Here is a 6,763-nt window from a genome sequence, read left to right as displayed (position 1 = left end):
AAAGCTATTAATATTAAATCCAAGAGACATAGTTTAATTAAAAAACTAGAAACTATTGTCAGACAGAAATCACCTCATAAAAAGGTAATTTATAATGCATAACCTAATTAATAATTTACCTTCTAGGATAAAATAATTATTTAAAGTAATTACAATTAAAACATACTATCTCTTTCTTAAGTATAAAACTGCTTAGAAGCCAGGATAATCTTGGGAAACAAATTTGACTACAGCTTCCTTTCTGTCAAATTGTATCCTTTTATTAATTTTTTTAAATCACAGGTTCCTGTGCTCACAGTCCACTCCACTTGTAATTGTGACTTTGCAAATGATAAAACAAAATAAAACAAACAAAAACAAAACTTCTAGGCATGATCTAGTATAATTCCATCTGAGAAAGACATCTACTCATTTAAAAGCATTTTTAAAAGTACAACCAGATGCTTAAAGCTTAATAAGGGATTAAAATTGGTTTAAATTAGGCCACACAGAGTTACTGGCCTAGAACCAAACTCTGATTAAACAAGAGATGGCAAGGAGAGTTACGTGTGAACAGTATCTCCCAGATCGCAATGTTGTAAGAACTCTGTGACTATTTCTCATTGTCTTAGCCCCAGATTGTTCCATAGTGCCTGTCAAATGGTTCATACTTAGAACTTGTATTTTTATTGAGAAAATTAACAAATGTCAAGAAAAAACCCTATATGAATATAAGTAAACTGTGTTAGGTGACCTTCACCTAAGAAGCAGGATAAGACTTTCCCTTAGTGAGGCAGGAGGGAGACAGCAGTGCTAGGTAGTAACTTTTCTCAGTACTGGCTTCTGGGAGGCACCAGCTTAAGCTCACCTCACCTCTGACTTGTTGCCCAGGTGACCACATCCTTTGCCCAGAGTGATCACATTCAGGAGAGATAGATTCCTGTGAACCCAAAGGGCCCTCAAGTCTGTAAGGTTACTCATGTTCCCAGACTCTTCATGTGGGACATGAAGTAGGGTATCTTGGTTAAAACTTATTATTGATTTCTTTTTTTAAAGCACATCCACATGTGTGTACCCACAGAGGTGATTTAAGTTTTTTCTTTATGTTTTTATATGTCGAAGGACACAGCTGGAATCGTTTCATAGATAGCTCTGCCTTCTAACCAGGGAAAGAACTTTTTCAAATTACCAATCCCAGGAGCATTCCCTAATACTTACCCTCATTGTTAGTCCCCAGAGGGGAAGGGTTCTTGCCAAGAGAACCCCATCTGTGACCAGATGAGTCCTATAGTCGAAAGAATATCTCAAAGCGTAAGTCCCTGGATTCCCTCTTGTATGTCCGAGCTTAGAATGAAATTCGGTGAGCTGGTGAGGAAAAGCTGGAGAAGAAAGACGCCCACTGACCCAGACAGGAATCCCAGTGGGCAGAGGATCACCAATGCCACATTGTTGCAGCCAAGCTCGCAAACAGGTGTGGACTTGATTTACCTGATGTCTAGGGGCAGTGGTGCCACCACGGAGCCAATTTCCTCAAGCTTCAATAATGAAGATAATTGTGCACACAACTATTTTTGTTGCCCATTTTATAATGCTTGACAAAATATCTAAAACATCTAGTCGGTACTCAGTAGATGGTAGAGATATTTACGTCTTTAAAACCTACTCATTCCTAGGAAAGGAGAAAGGTAACATCTTTCTACCGTCAATTCCCCAACCTGAAAACTAAGTGACCACTTCTGTTGCCTAGGGGAAAGTTATCCTCTGCACTTTGGTTTTTGGTGCTCAAAAATGGGAACTCTGGCATTCAGAGGCAAATAAAGGAAAGGGTCTGGGGAGGCGGGAAGTCTCCATGCTAGTGGCTTCTAGTAGTGGATAGAGTGGTTCCATTTCTGCTATACTGACATATATAATAATATAATACATGGCCTAATACATGAATTATGTTTTTATGTTTACATACAAGGGGGAAGGAAAGCTATCTTCAGTGAAGAACTTGTCATTCCAACTAAGGCTAGAAGGCTTGTGGTTTCCACTATAACAGAGCAGAGATATAAGAAAAATCCTCTCTCTCCCTACAGCACCTATAAAGTTAAACAAAACATTCAAAGCCATCATCTCAGTATTCTGGAATTGTCCAAAATAGTACCAAACAAACAAACAGCAACAACAACAACAAAAACAGAGAAACATTTATTCCCGAAAACTACTGAAATTTGTAAGAGCATAGTACAGACCTGGCACTTTGCCCAGGGCTATTACCATTACTTCTTCAGTCTGACTGGGGACAGCTAAGAAATAAATAAACTTTGCTGTTCCTACTACTAAGGACACACTTGACTTAGCATTGTTAGTTTTGGGTTTTTTTGTTTTGTTTTGTTTTGTTTTTGTTTTTTTAAGAGCTTGCAGTCAAGGGAAGGCCAGGTTCCATTAGCCTGAGGTTGCTGATTTGTTTGGGGCAAGCACTGTACTGACAGAGCAGCTAGAGTTGCAACCCTGTTAGGGAAAATAAGCCTTCCACAGAGGACGTGAGAAACATTCACAAGAGACCAAGCATATTCAGCGCCATCCTCTGCTCCTGGGTTACAAGAGCTGAATTTGAGCATACAACAGGGATCCTTGCTAAGAACATTCTAGTCAAATGTCAGAGCTGATGCAGACTTGAAGGTGATCTGAAATTTGAATATGCTACCTGCCCGCACCCTGTCAGGAGAGAATGAAAGCCAGATGCGGAGCAAGGAATTTGGCAGAGCCTCTCATTGATAACTTAGTGAAATACGGCCATTTAGATACAATTAGGCTCCAAACTAAAAGAAAGAGAAACAAACTAAGGTCTCTGGAGCCGTATATTACAAGGATGATGGGCGTTCTAGACTTAGTCCAGGAAAGTTATCAAGCAAGCAGTAAACAAAAGCAAATTCCTCAGAGGAAATGGCTGACCCTGGAGCTGCTGCAAGAGGTCATTGAAACTGTCTGACAACTTGCAAATCAACTCCACTAAGAGATGGAAAGGAAAAAGGAATGGTGGCCTATATTCAGGAGGCAGGGACAGAAACGGAGTTTCTAGAAATTGTCTTTGAAGGAAACGATGTTGGATTTAGCATACAAAGGCCTAAAAACAGCGTCACAAATATTTCCAGTGAACTAAAAAAGTCTATATTAATAGTTAAAGGAGATAAATCAGTGCTTCAGGAAATAGAAGATCTCAGAAACACACAAGTTCAAAGGATCAAATAAAACCATGGAGTTGAAAAATGCAATAAATGAAATAAAAAAACTCACTCTTACCAAAATAAATGACATGACAAAAAATATGAGAACTTGAAGATGCATTGAGGGAAATTGTCCACCTTAAAACACAGATGATAGAAAATGAACTTAGCCCCAAAAAACAATGGAAAATACCTAGCAAATGGTATACATGAGCAGGTGCTTCATAGGAGATGAGGGAAGGTATAAAAGTTAAAGAAACAATGTCCCTAAATTTTCCAAATTTAATTTAATAAAAAGATCATTTATCTAAAGATCCAGAGAGTTCAACAAACCCCAAGTAGGACAAAACAATCTATCCCAAAGATGTAGTAGGCACACTGTTTGGTGACCATCGGTGACAGTAAAAAAATAAATCTTAAGGTTATCGAGAAGAAGGACTCGTCTTAGGCAGGTAGCAGCAATGCAATTGCTAACCAGAAACAACAGAATGACAAACTCAACATTCTAAAAATCTGTCATCCACTTTCACAGTTAATTTTCATGATAGATAAAGGTTAAATCAGTAAACGTGATGAAATGAAAGCCATCAGGGAGTAAGAGACCATGGTGGGACCACTCTGTCACTCCCATTTCACACCCTGCTTTGCCGTTTTATTTTTTTTTAATTGGGTATGTATTTCATTTACATTTTCAATGCTATCCCAAAAGTCCCCCACACATTCCCCCACCCACTCCCCAACCACCCACTCCCACTTCTTGGCCCTGGCGTTCCCCTGTACTGAGGCATATAAAGTTTGCACAACCAATGGGCCTCTCTTTCCACTGTTGGCCGACTAGGCCATCTTCTGATACATATGCAGCTAGAGATACGAGCTCCGGGGGGTGTAGGGGGGTACTGGTTCATATTGCTGTTCCACCTATAGGATTGCAGATCCCTTTAGCTCCTTGGGTGCTTTCTCTAGCTCCTCCATTGGGGGCCCTGTGATCCATCCAATAGCTGACTGTGAGCATCCACTTCTGTGTTTGCTAGGCCCCGGCATAGCCTCACAAGAGACAGCTCTATCTGGGTCCTTTCAGCAAAATTTTGCTAGTGTATGCAATGGTGTCAGCTTTGGAAACTGATTATGGGATGGATCCCTGCATATGGCAATCACTAGACAGTCCATCCTTTCATCTCAGCTCCAAACTTTGTCTCTGTAACTCCTTCCATGGGTGTTTTGTTCCCAATTCTATGAAGGGGCAAAGTGTCCACACTTTGGTCTTCGTTCTTCTTGAGTTTCATGCGTTTAGCAACTTGTATCTTATATCTTGGGTATTCTAAGTTTCTGGGCTAATATCCACTTATCAGTGAGTACATATCATTTGAGTTCTTCTGTGATTGGGTTGACTCACTCAGGATGATGCCCTCCAGGTCCATCCATTTGCCTAGGAATTTCATAAATTCATTCTTTTTAATAGCTGAGTAGTACTCCATTATGTAAATGTACCACATTTTCTGTATCCATTCCTCTGTTGAGGGGCATCTGGGTTCTTTCCAGCTTCTGGCTATTATAAATAAGGCTGCTATGAACATAGTGGAGCATGTGTCCTTCTTACCGGTTGGAACATCTTCTGGATATATGTCCAGGAGAGGTATTGTGGGATCCTCCGGTAGTACTATGTCCAATTTTCTGAGGAACTGCCAGACTGATTTCCAGAGTGGTTGTACAAGCTTGTAATCCCACCAAAAATGGAGGAGTGTTCCTCTTTATCCACATCCTCACCAGCATCTGCTGTCACCTGAATTTTTGATCTTAGCCATTCTGATTGGTGTGAGGTGGAATCTCAGGGTTGTTTTGATTTGCATTTCCCTGATGACTAAAGATGTTGAACATTTTTTTCAGGTGCTTCTCAGCCATTTGGTATTCCTCAGGTGAGAATTCTTTGTTTAGCTCTGAGCCCCATTTTTAATGGGGTTATTTGATTTTCTGGAGTCCACCTTCTTTAGTTCTTTATATATATTAGATATTAGTCCCCTATCTGATTTAGGATAGGTAAAGATCCTTTCCCAATCTGTTGGTGGTCTTTTTATCTTATTGATGGTGTCTTTTGCCTTGCAGAAGCTTTGCAATTTTATGAGGTTCCATTTGTCAATTCTTGATCTTACAGCACAAGCCATTGCTGTTCTATTCAGGAATTTTCCCCCTGTACCCATATCTTGGAGGCTTTTCCCTACTTTCTCCTCTACAAGTTTCAGTGTCTCTGGTTTTATGTAGAGTTCCTTGATTCACTTAGACTTGAGCTTAGTACAAGGAGATAGGAATGGATCAATTCGCATTCTTCTACATGATAACTGCCAGTTGTGCCAGCACCATTTGTTGAAAATGCTGTCTTTTTTCCACTGGATGGTTTTAGCACCCTTGTCAAAGATCAAGTGACCATAGGTGTGTGGGTTCATCTCTGGGTCTTCAATTCTATTCCGTTGGTCTACTTGTCTGTCACTATACCAGTACCATGCAGTTTTTATCACAATTGCTCTGTAGTAAAGCTTTAGGTCAGGCATGGTGATTCCACCGGAGGTTCTTTTATCATTGAGAAGAGTTTTTGCTATCCTAGGTTTTTTGTTATTCCAGATGAATCTGCCGATTGCCCTTTCTAATTCGTTGAAGAATTGAGTTGGAATTTTGATGGGGATTGCATTGAATCTGTAGATTGCTTTTGGCAAGATAGCCATTTTTACTATATTGATCCAGCCAATCCATGAGCATGGGAGATCTTTCCATCTTCTGAGATCTTCTTTAATTTCTTTCTTCAGAGACTTGAAGTTCTTATCATACAGATCTTTCACTTCCTTAGTTAGAGTCACGCCAAGGTATTTTATATTATTTGTGACTATTGAGAAGGGTGTTGTTTCCCTAATTTCTTTTTATTTAAAAAAAAAAAACCCTTTTTATTGTTTGTTTTGTCCATTTCACATCATGCACCCAATCCTGTTATCACCCCTTCCCTTCATATCCATCCTTTACCCTTGCATTCTTCCCCCAACAGAGTCAAAAGTATCATTGTGGAAGCTGTAGTGTGCCCCAGGATATCCTTTGTCTACGCTTCTCTGCTTGCAAACATTCATTGCAATGACTCTTTGGTCTCGTACGATGCCTCTAGCTTCCATTACTCTTATCACAAAATATGGAACAGTTCACAAATTTGCACGTCATCCTTGCACAGAGGCCATGCTAACCTTCTCTATATAGTTCCAAATTTAGTATATATGTGCTGTTGAAGCAAGCACAGCTCCTGTCTTTATGCTTCAAGATGGTCCTTGTATTTCAAGAGCACTGATTAAGAGTCACACATTATAACTCAGAAAACCAAAGCCAAAGGCATTAATACCCGGCTTATCACCTGAAGATGAAATTAGTCAGAAGGTGAAAGCATTCTTCCTTCCCCAGTCTTTTGATCCACAATGCATGGATTTGAATTGTGAAACTACAAGGGAAGCCTTGGGTTTAAACACAGCTGTGATTATGGAGCTATCAATGGCCTTAGTGACAATCAAACAAGGGTGGTTGAATCAAACTCAGATTTGTGTTTCCTA

General features: G+C 39.8%; 1 non-coding gene across 1 annotated transcript; it reads right to left on the bottom strand.

Annotated features, from left to right (window-relative positions):
* Positions 1-6,348: 6,348 nt before the first annotated feature.
* LOC115030416 (U6 spliceosomal RNA) lies at positions 6,349-6,457 on the bottom strand. Its single transcript, XR_003836022.1, has one exon. It is a non-coding gene; the product is annotated as a U6 spliceosomal RNA (small nuclear RNA).
* Between the last annotated feature and the right edge of the window lie 306 nt (positions 6,458-6,763).

The sequence above is a fragment of the Mus caroli genome, unplaced genomic scaffold (genome assembly GCF_978045245.1).
Source record: "Mus caroli unplaced genomic scaffold, Mus_caroli_1 scaffold_2, whole genome shotgun sequence".
Taxonomy (NCBI): domain Eukaryota; kingdom Metazoa; phylum Chordata; class Mammalia; order Rodentia; family Muridae; genus Mus; species Mus caroli.
Note: the sequence above shows the minus strand (reverse complement) of the source record. Positions and strands in the feature narration are given on the sequence as shown.